Source organism: Melopsittacus undulatus, chromosome 5, assembly GCF_012275295.1.
Source record: "Melopsittacus undulatus isolate bMelUnd1 chromosome 5, bMelUnd1.mat.Z, whole genome shotgun sequence".
Taxonomy (NCBI): Eukaryota; Metazoa; Chordata; class Aves; order Psittaciformes; family Psittaculidae; genus Melopsittacus; species Melopsittacus undulatus.
This window is the reverse complement of record NC_047531.1, coordinates 44,013,294-44,025,466: the sequence shown is the minus strand read 5'-3', so window position 1 is coordinate 44,025,466 and position 12,173 is coordinate 44,013,294. Positions and strand designations below refer to the sequence as shown.

General features: G+C 45.0%; 1 protein-coding gene across 7 annotated transcripts in view; it reads right to left on the bottom strand.

The window, feature by feature from the left end:
- TCF20 (transcription factor 20) overlaps nt 1-12,173 on the bottom strand; it is a 130,029-nt gene that overhangs the window by 111,367 nt on the left and 6,489 nt on the right. For all 7 annotated transcript variants that reach the window (XM_034062748.1, XM_034062743.1, XM_034062747.1 and 4 more), the window contains exon 2: nt 6,021-6,134. The gene's annotated coding sequence lies outside the window, so the exon portion shown is untranslated. The remainder of the gene's footprint in view (nt 1-6,020; nt 6,135-12,173) is intronic.

Sequence of the window (12,173 nt, the reverse complement as noted above, 5' to 3'; positions counted from 1 at the left end):
ACTTAGAGGAGTCCACCCCAGGTGCAGAGAAGGGGATCAGGAGAAAGGAAGCTACTTCACATCTCTGGTATCACAACCATTCCAGTTGTGAACAGTTTAACAGGTCATTATCCAAACATGGTTTATACATCCTCTGGTTCTGGAGTAATTATATCAATTCTTAGAAAAACATCACATAATGAAGTCTATGGATCTCACAGAAGCAGACAGGAAAGTAAGCAAAATGTCTGACTATACTAGGAACAGACCAGAAAATAGTGCTGATTTAATAACGGCATGATACAAGTCAAAGATATATTTGCCTCTGCAGCACTGAAACCTGCTCTACTCATTCTACCTTGAAAAGGGAATGCAAGGAACTGAGCGGGTTCAGCACATGGCAACTAACAGATGAGACTTGGAAAACAGCAAATGCTTCCATGAAGTCCACATGTGCAAAACAACAGCTATGTGCTAGCGGTGAAGTCTTCTGCTGCAACCAGACTACACTGCATCCAGAGCTGTGACACACTGGGTGCACACTCTTTTCCCCAGGAAACCCATCCACCCTCTCACAGCCAGCCACCACAACCTAGCAATAACTGCCGTTAGCCATGGAAGAGAACCATCCCTTGAAGAGATGGCAAGGCAGACTCTACCCTAATGCCAGCCCAACTCAATACACCATATGCAGTCTTCACTATGGAGCTTCATGCTTGGTATTTCCACAGCCTTGCAGACAAACAGCTTGACTGGGTTGCTCTTCCTAGCCATTGCAACATAGAAATATAAAATGGTTTGGGTGGAAAGGACCTTATCATCTAGTTCCAGCCCCTGCCATGGGCAGGGACACCTTACACTAGACCATGCCGCCCAAGGCCCTGTCCAGTCTGATCTTGAAGCTCCAGGGATGGAGCATTTACCACTTATTTGGGCAACCTGTGCCAGTGCACAAAGTCTGTCATGTAAAAGAAATCAAAAGCCGTGCTTTAAGCTGATTGCAGGAATATAAGGGAGTCTTACCCACACTCCCGAGTGTGACAGCAATGTAATTAGGGGATAGCTGTGCTGTAACAGATTCCTTGGGCTTGGCCCTATCCAAGGTAGAGCTGCACACAAATGCTGTTTCAGCTTGTGTCTACTCACTGCCAGCAGCCTGGATTCTTGAAAACCTACTCCAAGCGACTAGCCCGTCTCAGATCACAGCTCAGGCCCTCGATGTGGGCTCCCAGCTCTGTACTTCTGCAACAGCCTCCAACAGCAGGGCTAAGGGCAGCAAAGTCTGAGCCAAGGTACAGCTGCCTGCAGCTGAAACAGGCCTGCAATAAATTCCAGAGGAGAAGAGGGGGTAGGCTCAAGGCAGCACATGCAAGGAAGGCATTTGTATTGATGCAGGTTAAGGTCATCCTGGGGACCACAGTTTGACACTGTGATTAAAGCACAATCAAGAAATTATTCCTGACAGTGAAGTCTATTAAGCTGTGGAACAGGCTCCCACGGGAAGCAGGGGAATCCTCATCCTACTGTCTCTGTAAAAATTGATGGGACAAGTAGTAGGGAATCGAGCTCCATGACTGGTGATGGAATGATGTGGCCAGTCCCACAGGAGGCCTCTTTCAGCAGTAACACCAACTTAAGAAATTCCCTCTGCCCTTCCTGCAACATCTCTCCAGTTCTGCCAACACTGCTGATTGCAAGGCAGAACCATGGACTAGATAATTGTGGTCACTTCACATATTTGGAGGGATGGGAGTTTTGATTGACATATTTTACACCACAGTCTTACCAATGGTTGCATCCACACAATTGATGGGATGGCAGTGGTGGGACAGGACAGGAATGTGAGGTGGGAGGTGAGGAAATAGGAATTTCTTAGGTTGTGCTATAGGTGTCTTTATACTAGCCCAGAGTGAATGAATTCATGCAAAGGCAGTGAAGGATGCAACTAAGGTGGAGGGTGTTAACTAAAACATGATTTAGTATGGTCAGACTTCTGGATTTGGACATGACTTAACATATATGGAAATTTACAGCAGAAAATGTCCCTGTTAATAATATATATGGCATCAACTAAGTTTCTGACACACTGGGCTGGCACTAACTTAGTGGTTTAGGTCTTAAAGACTGTCGCAGTTTTGATTTATTTAATGATTAATTGCCTCCCTTAAATGTTTCCTTTATATATTTTTTGAATGGGTAAAAGATGAGGTTGGTTTTGAACTGTGCAAATCAACAGGAACAGGCATTCTGCCCCATTTAAAGCAGCAGGCACCTATCTCCTTTTTTTGCTGGGTTGGTTTGGTTTTTCTTGGTTTGGAGATGGGGGGAAAGGAGCTGTTAAGAACATCACAAAGTTCAAAATTAATGTCTCAACTTGTAACACACTTCTCCCTCTCCCACAACACTGGTTGCAGAAGCAACCCACGGCTGACACTACTCATGAAGCTCCATATGGTTCTGCTTCCCTTCATTTTTCCTCAGCCTGACAAACTGGCACTGCTCAGGTTTTCCTGGTCCTTGGAAAACAGGAGAGATTCCGACAATTCCAGTTTTCACAAACCTCCCATGGTGCTATCTACGAAAAACCTATTGTAATAGCAAAGCATACAGGCAAATTTGGCTTAACATCACTGGTGCTGTAGAACCTTTCATAATGCACTTAGTATTGGTAACAATTATTTACACTGCATTAGAGTTGAAGGATTTCAGTAACACAACATACACATACAGCAAAACAAATGTCTATGCCTGAATAACAGGTTAATAAAGTTATTTTATTTAAGACAGAAAGGGCTCAAAATGGTGTGTCATTTTAAAGCATCCATGATTTGACAACAGTTTGTGCAATTATCACAAACCTCTCAAGGAAAGCTTCTAGTACACCCAGGAAATAACCCTGCACATAGTGAGTACCCTGAATGCACCGTAACTCAGCAAGTGCTTTTTGCAGCTCCCTTCTACACTCAGTCATGAAGGATACAGATCATTACAGCCTCCAGCTATAGAGCTTTAGCTCCCAGAGTAGCAGCTCACACTTTTAGCTCTGGAGATCCCCAGTTCAATCTGCTGCATGTCAGCCAAGAGGGCAGCTGTCATATAATTACAGCCACAACTTTGCATGTGAAAAAGTAAGGAGAGCGAACAGAGATCTTATTATAGAATCCTGGTTGCAACCTGCTGAAGAGCTCCCTATTTAAAGTAACTTCTTGTAAAGAGAGGGAGAGGGAGGGGAAAAGGAAAAAAAAAGAAAGAGTCTTCCAATGCAGCTTCCCAATGCTCTCTGGTTTGCAGAAGATATCAATGCTGCTTTGCAAAAAAGCCTTTTGTTAGAAATGCAGGTATATATTATGGATGGAGCATGCAATTGCAGACCAGGAGTAAGGCTCTAACCCCTTATGAGTCCCTCAAAAAAGGGAAAAAGAAAAAAAATGCTCCCTGCTGCAACTGAGATATCAGAACTCCAAGAGTGCATCTTAGTGTCTTTCTGAACTATAAACACTCACCAGCAGCCAGGCCATTTTGCTATGCAAGTTAAGTATTAAAATCTAAATGTAACTCACTTACATCTTGTTTTCTTCATGCTGTACAAACTCGCAGGGAGACTTAACAGAAGATCTGGGAGAAGAGTATGTTTGAACTATAAAGGTACAAACCATGGCAAAAAAAAATCAGTCTCAAATGAAAAGATCTTTTAATGAGTACAACACAAAACAATTAGACCAAGTTTCTTCTTCTCTGTTAACCTTTTTGCAGACCCTTCTGCACACATACAGCAATTTCTGAGCCAAACATTTTTCCAAGCCAAGAAGTTCAAAACCGGAATTTGAAGCAATGTAATCCAGTTTTAAAGACATATTCATGTTCTTCAAACAATTATTCTGGAAAGCTATCTTTCTTCAGTAAAGCTATTTCAGGCTTAAGATACAGATTAAATTATTTGCAGAACATCCTCCTCTCCTACAGTCGCATCCATACATTCATCCATCCATCTATCCATCAGCCAGCAGCACGGAATCCATGGATTCCGCACAGCCTGGGGCGAATCAAACACTGCACCATGGGCAACAGATGAGAAGATGTTCCCTCAAACTACTTACCACTTGCTAAACACCACTCGAAGTAGACCGATTTGACTCAAACTATTCAGTTTCTGCCTGCAGGAACACAGACTTGCTGAAACATGGAAACCAGCTCATGCACATGCTATACCAGTGACCCTTCAAAACTCCCTGAAACACAGTGCTGTGATTCCAACAGGATTTGAAAAAGTCCTAGTAGCCAGCCAAGCTGGAAGGTATTCAAAAGACTGTTAACACCAACAGCAAGCCTGCAATAGTTAACTCCAGAATTCACTAACACTTTGTATTTAAACCAGCTGAATCCTCTGGTGACATCCTCTCAGCAGCCTCATTTCTGAAGCCCCATTTTCACTTGGCTCAGACAGTCTCCTGCTCCTCACCTCAAGCAATACCTACTCAGGAAAAATATAAACTACCCGCCCATCTCTCTCCCTTCAGAAAAGCATGAGGGAGAGAATCAAGGACACAAAACTCAGTTTTGAAGAAAGCTATGTGCAGCTGCAGCAGCACAGAAACATTTGGGGTTGATTACACACACGCAACAGAACCCTGGCTGGGCTCATCCCACAGAAGGGACCCATAAAAGGTTCACCTCTCCCTCACCTACTGCAACCAGGCAAAGCTCATGAACATCTGAACCACGCTTGCTGCAGACATCCAATGAAAGCAGTGCAATCCTATGCAGAGATGACTGAAATGAGACACCGTTATGCTATTTTCTGGTATTATTTTTGTAAATTTAGCACTGCTAAAAGGTTCCAGATAGACATTCTCTGGAGACCAAAATCCTTTGCCTACCCTGAGAAGATATGCAAAGAGAACAGCAGCAAAACTTATACGTGCTTTTCTCATCCATCCCAGCCTGCCGAGGCTGAAATGACTGACAAAGGTCCAAAATGAGGGACACACATAAATTATTAATATTGCACTAGTAGTCTCGCTGTTGCTGTGACAGCCTAAAGACTTAACAGAGGCAGGCTCTGCAGGGAAATATTACTTTACTTCAAAATCATTCATTCAGGAAACTTACACACTGAGGAGAAAAGAATCATTCTGCAGCATGCTCTGTCAAACCCCTCAGCTTTAAGACCCTTCATTTCTAAAGCAAAAGCAATTTTAACAAGAACAGGAAATTGGCGTGAAACATGAGGCGCTTCAGATTTCAAGTGAGCAACACTGGAACAGCATTACTTTCGGACACAAATCCTAACGTACGTCTTTTCATGCCTGACCTGGAAAGTCCATCCTGCTTCTGAGAGCCAGGTTTGTCTCTGCAGCCTCTCTGCTGAAACAGCCAAGTGACATACCAGTGAGAGGATAATGGGTAGCCATGCACTGGCAAGTGGAAGGGAGCCAAAAAGCCACTTCAGTTGGCTGCTTGAGCTGCAACCTGTGCTTTAAGCCTGTGTGAAGCTCCAGATTTACCTTTGTTTCATTCCAGGTCCCATGCTATACCTGCTGCCACAGTAGCTGTGTATCCATAAACAATACATAGAGATGTGGCTCTCTACTTATCTATTAGCTTCCTCTCTCCTGTTGCAAGGGAACAGTTTATGCAGGGGTATTAGTCTGTTTTACATTAATTTCTAGAACTGGAACAAATGACCTGAACTTTGACATGTCTGAAGAAAGTTAAATTATTTTCATCTTTCTTAGTAATGAGAATAGATTTACTTCTTACTTTAAACACAAAATTTCCCTCCTAAAATATCTGAAAATCTGAAAAACTACTGAAATGTTTTCATTACCACAGCCCTGCAAAGCCTCAAGATTATTATAACATTTTGAATAAAGAGCCACAACATTGCTTCATACCAACAAAAAAAGCAGTCAACTTTTCAAACAATAAAGTAATTAATTTTAAAAACTAGTACTTTCTATTAAAATTCTTGTATTTAAAAATCCAAAAAGGTTTCAAGTAACTCTTGACACTGATGGGGGCAAAGAAAAAGCAGACCCTACCCCCAGCTGGATGGCATTCCTCTCTTTGGGTGCAATGTGGTAACATTTGATTGACGCATCTGATCCATTCCAAAACTCCAGGCGATGTTTTAATCATCAATGGGCAGAAGAATCCTAATAATTTTGAGGGGGGAAAAAAAAAGAAAAATATAAAAACATAGTAGAATATGGAGACAGGACACAGAGCACCTGTCTAGCTGGTGCTAGACAAACCTGGTGTTTGTCTAGCAGATCCAGATGATTTAGCTAGGTCCAGAATAATCAACAGATTAAAGACTGAGTTGATGGCAGAAACTCACAGCTACCAGTATAAACCCCTTCCTCCCCTCCACCCTCTTTTTGTCATTTCAGCTCAACCCAGTCTCCCAACACAACTTGGAATGTTAGTTCTATACCAAAGGAAATGAAATAGGAAGTGGGAAAGGAGTGGGAAGAGAGAAACCAGGGTAAACAGGGAGAGGATGAAGAGCCCATTGGCATGCAACCAAGAGCCTGCACAGGCCCTTGCTACAGTAGAAAACAGGAGATCAGGCACGTACAAGGAGACGGCAGGAGAGCAGATGCAAGAAGGTGAAGGTTCAAGTGGTCCCTGAGCTCAGGGGGTAGGAAATGGCAGCAGACGTAGTACAGAAGTGAGCCCCAGCATGCACAACGAGCTCAGCCTTCAGAAGCAGCAATACACCAGGTGACCTGCTAGCTTGTGATAGGCATTTTCATTATTGACGGGCACAGTACAAGAAATATATAGTGTGAACCTTCCACATTAAACAAGGCTTCCCAGTCCACCCATAAATTTATTTTGCTATCAGCCAAACTCAGATCCACCAATATCAACCACTTCTGTTCTGAAACAAGCCTCCACTTACAGTCTTGCACCAAACAGTTGCTGCTGTTTCATTTCAGCACTAATGAGCACTTGCAAGCCCTCAGGACCTGCCAACCTAAGAGATGGCACAATCCCAAGAGGAATTTACCTGTTCCAGCAGCAGCCAGAAGGCAAGCATCATCAGTGTGACCCTCCAGCTGGCCAGCTGACATATCAGACCAGCCCACATCCCAGTCAACCAACCTGGAGCCAGGCACCTTCCCACTAAAAGCGGAAAGCTGGCTGGTCAGCAGGACATCAGGGAAATACTCCTGTTCTAGCAGGCCAGAGCTAGAAAGGCCTGTTTGGGAACACGAGCTGCACAAAGGTCTCCAGGCACATCAGTCAGTCACCTAGTTGGTTTTTACATCTGTCAGGTGTTCCCAAGTCTTGGGAAGATTAACAGCAGAGAAGAGCTGGATGGGGGAAGGAGGGAATGCAAGAGAACAAGCTGATGTACAGCAAGGGAAGGGAGCAGCAGGCTGAAGATGGGATCTCACAGTAGGAAAAGTGGTTGCTACAGTGCAGAACAGGAGCTGGGGGAAATGGGAGGGGGCTGTTAGCAGAAAGAAAGCAGGTAAAGGCATGCTGTTGCAGGGAATGGGAAGGGCCTGTAGCTTAGGGTTGATAAACACTGCTGCTGCCAGTCTTACACCAGCCCCTGAAGCCTCTGTATCACCAACTGTGGGGCAGCACAAGTAGGATCTTCCACAAGCATGCCCATCCAGCAGCTTCAGGTAGTCATTTAAGGTATGTCTGGACCATTAAGTACCCTGAAGATAAGGAGAGACCTTGAATTCAACATGACACAATCATGTGGAGCTTGCACAATGAGAAGGATGAGCTCCCAGCCCTGACAAGGACTACACAGCAGCAGCTCACACCTCCCTTAGGCTCCCCGGAGCAAGCGGTTGCAGAGCAGCCAGACTGCCTTTGTAACCAACCCCCCAGCCCATCAGGAGGGCCTGAACCCTGCACCAGCAGCAGTGAAAGCACAAACCTCCACCTCATGCTCTAAATAATTAAACTCTGTGGGAGCAGCAGCAGCCTCATAAAACTCCTACACAGACCAAGCCAGTCATTAATGGGGGTCAAAGATGAACAGTCTATTTTTTGTAAGTGTGCTTTGATGTGTGGGGAGAGTGGTGAGAGGAAATCTTCATTACCCTCTCTGATACCTGATGAGTATTTCCTTTCCTGGCTATCAACATCTCCTGCTTCCACCCGAACCCCATACCGCTGGCAATCATCTGGACAGCCAGGGACAATCAGGTGTGTCTGGATGACATCTGTGCTAGCTGGTCACCTGCAGGCAGAGAAGCAAAAGGCCTCCCTGAGCAAAGCCAGGCTCTAACCAGAGGCTCAGCCAGTGCTTATTACGAGGTCTGGGTTTCACACAGATGCCAATGGGTGGAATCTCAGAGCCAATATCATGCCAACCAAAACCCCACACACTGTCTCCCCTACAGCAAGGCACAGAGGAGAGTACAAGCTAGTAAAATCTGTTGGGATTATTAGCTTGGGCTCAGACCCAGAGCTGGGAGCTGCCACAGGGGCAGGGAGGCTGCCTGCAGCCCTGCAGGTCAACAGGAAGCAAGCAGAAGTCCCCTGACAGGCAAGGAAAGGCAGCAGGCAGGAAAGGCAAGACACAGTTGAGAAAAGGTCATAGAAACACTAGTCTGACCTACCCCTTCTGGCCTTACAATACATATGTACATGCAGATGTGCAAGCTGCTTACTACTATGCTTTGTGCAGACATTTTGAAAGAGAGAGCACTGTTCTTCCCATTCTCTTTGCATTCCCCCACACCAGTTTTGGAAATGGTTCTTTAGTCTTCCCATCAGTAACAGTCTCAGGTGGAGAGAAGCAAAGGCAGGTTGGTTTTGGGGAAGGGGTCATCACATGGACACAGAAAATTCCTCCAGCAGTATGAAGAGATGTTGGATGCTCTATCAGCAGTGCCAGTTCCAGCCTGTACCATCCAAGCCTCTGCCAGCCTGTTTTTCCTGCTGTGTTTTCTCCACATGGAGAAGTCACAGATTGGAAGTGGCTTCAAGATCTCTGCTACTGTGCTGAGAAAGTGGCTGGTGTAGCAAAGCAAGCTTTCATTTATTATTTATAAGCAGTACTGATAGATGCCCCTTTTTTCAAGTCACTAAGAACCTTCTTCCAACAAAGCCCAATACCTGCACTTTCAGAGGGAAGTTAAAAGCTTTACATGCAACGCCAGCACTCATCTTTGCCAGCATGCCAAAAGCAGCTGCCGTTACTTCCATTATTATTGGAAATAAGGGGAAAAATAGCTCGGACTCTTGAGCCTTGGCACCTCCTCTCTCCCACCCTTTGGCTACCGGAGCTCCGGTTACTATTCAGGGCAGAAGTGCTCACCAGGGCACACATTCCAGGGGGCTGGGCCATGCCACGTGGCCAGGCTCAAAATGGCAGACAGCGATGAATAGGGTAATTAGAAAGTACAACAGAAGCCACAACATAAAAACAAGGAGCTTCTATTACAAGAAAGGTTCTATGGCATGGTTAGATCATCACCCCATACGGCTGGGTCATGGCGGTGCCTTGGGAGCCTGCTGCTGTTATCTGTTTGCAATCACATTTCAGCCCATCTTTCTGCTTAATGCACGAAAAGCAGAGCTAATCAGATTCACTCCCTCTCTCTCTCTGCTTAATGTCTTTAGTTCCCAAACATGCTCTGTACTGCTTCAACTGATGTTCAACTAAACCAGCCAGGAGCACACTGGGCAAAAAAGAAAATTAAAAAAAAAAACAAAACAAAACCAAAAAAACCCATGGAACTACCTATTAATTTTAGTTCATCTTTCCACCTATTATTTTTAAAATTCCTTCTACATTTGAGCCTTGCAAACAAAAGTCAGGAAATTCCCATTTCCCTCTCTTTGCCACACCCAGCTCATGTATGAGCTCCCTTCTCCAAGCTGCTCCTCCAGTGGTATCTGGGCAATTAATTCTAGCACAGACCTTTTGGACTTTCATTCTCTGGGACAGCTTCTTAAAATATTTCCCGGCTAGGAACCTCCACAGAAGGATGTCTTCTGCTGGCACCATAATAGCCCCTCTTTGTTAATCTATCTGAAGTGACCATCACATGCTCTCCTACTCCCTCTCTCCCCAGCACTATTTAATTATTGTAGTCTTACACAGGATCTCTAATGTGCCCTCAGCATTTCCAGTCTGAAGACAAACAGGGCCCTGGAACGGCTGCTTCTTTCACTGCATTCCTTTGCACCCCTCAGAGCAGCTGGAGCGTTGCTGGAGTCAGCTATGACACCTGGATCTTCACGAAAGCAACCAATGCAACAGCTGAGAAGCCCCCAAACTGGGCAGACTGCATGAAAATTCAGCAGAGATCCAGGAAAAGACTGGCTTACAGGAACACCCACCATCATGAGCCAGGTTAAGCAGCACAGGAGGAGAGTCACCCATTACAAGCACAATTGAAGATTTGCCAACAACAACAAAAAAACCCCAGCAAGTATTTACAGGAGATGAGAAAGAGATGTAGGTGGAAGACAAAATTGCAGCATTCATCTCTCTATCCAGGAGGAGTGGAAAAAAGGAAGACTGCAGAGATGAAACCCCAGACAGCCTGTGCATCTGTCCACATCCCCCAGCTCATCCCCACTACATCAATCACAACAGTGGCAGCTCTGGAGAAGACCCCCATTATCCAGCTCCTGCACTAACATCTTCCCCAGAGGCTGCATGCATGTGCAGGGAAGGGGGTGGAAGAAAAACATACTCCTCAATGCGATTACTTACAGCATTTTCTATATTGCCCCCTCTCTTAAAAATGTCTTTAAAAAAATTATTGCAGCTGGCTTATAAATGTGTCAGATTTAAAAAAATATATATCCTTGAAAACAAAGACACTGTGCTTAGCATATCCAATGGCACCATTATTTAATATCAATACGCTGGTTCTTTCCTTTATTCACTCCATCCTTGGAACACAAATCCACTGTAACAGCCACCCAGTGTATAATCTTACCATGCAAAGCAACACAACCCTCCAATAATCTTTCTCTTGCCATAATGCTTTCACATACCAACAAGAAGAATTTAGGCTTAAATGCTTTAAAAAAAACCCCAACCAACTGCAGTACAGCATGAAACAAATCTCTAAAAACTCTCAAATTGGAGTAAATTCCCTCATCCGTCCCTACTACCTTCCTCATTTGAAAATGGCTGCACAAGTACTTTTAATTTGTGCACCAGACTGACTGCAACCTTCCCCTCCTGCCAGGTACAGCAGTTCACACGTAGGTGCACAGACACACAGGCTCATGGCATCCCGTTGCCTCTGGCACACTACTCTTCACTGACATCATCTTCACCTTCATGCTGTATAAAATTCACCAGACAGACACAGTATCTGCTCCTTTAGCCATAAAGCAATCACTATAGGCCAACAGACGCCTCCATCTAGTCTCCCAAATGCACACTCTGACCTGCACCGTGCCCCCGCTAAGTAGACGCTCAGGCATGCATCTTGTTAGGTGACACATGCCCCTACCCTGCCGTCAGCCAGGGCTAATGCAGATGGTGTATCTGATGGATCCATCACTGGCAAAGCCACAGCAGGAACACTGCTCGTGCCAATCAGGAGGAGCAAAGTTCCCACACAGGCTGAGCTTGTGCATGCCCCTAGCTGCATCACATCCCTGGAGCAAGAAGGCACCCTTCTGTACTACCACAGCAGAGTCCCACAAGGGCTTCCCAGTTTCTGCTGATGCCTGAAAATCAGGTAGCAGTATCTGGAGCAATTGTGAGTCACAGTTCAGAGATAAAGAAACTTCCTCCTGCTGTGTGGTACTCAGCTTCAAGCTTGGTTCCCCACTGGCGTGCAGAACACTCTCTGGACATTTCCCTGTCCTTGCCATCTATCTGAGGCTTCAGGGACCACCTGGTCCCACCAACTCCAAGTCTTCAGTCCAAACAGCCATCACCATGTTTAGGGAAGCTCTTTCACAAACAGCCTGCAAGTATCTCCTCAGCCAGTCTCTTTTTTCTCTCTCACAGGTGAGGATTATGGCTACTATTTTTTGGATCCTTTAATAATAACATATGAGCCTAATAATAATAACTATTATTATTATTAGGCTCATAGCAGTGGGCTGTTAGTAATGGGCTTTTGGGAACTATGATATGCCTTTAACTGCAGAGGCAGTGAAATTCAACCTTTTCTCTTTTTTCCTCGCTTTTGAAAATACTGTTTGGGAATGGAGTCAGCATCTGGAGGCACACAAGTACA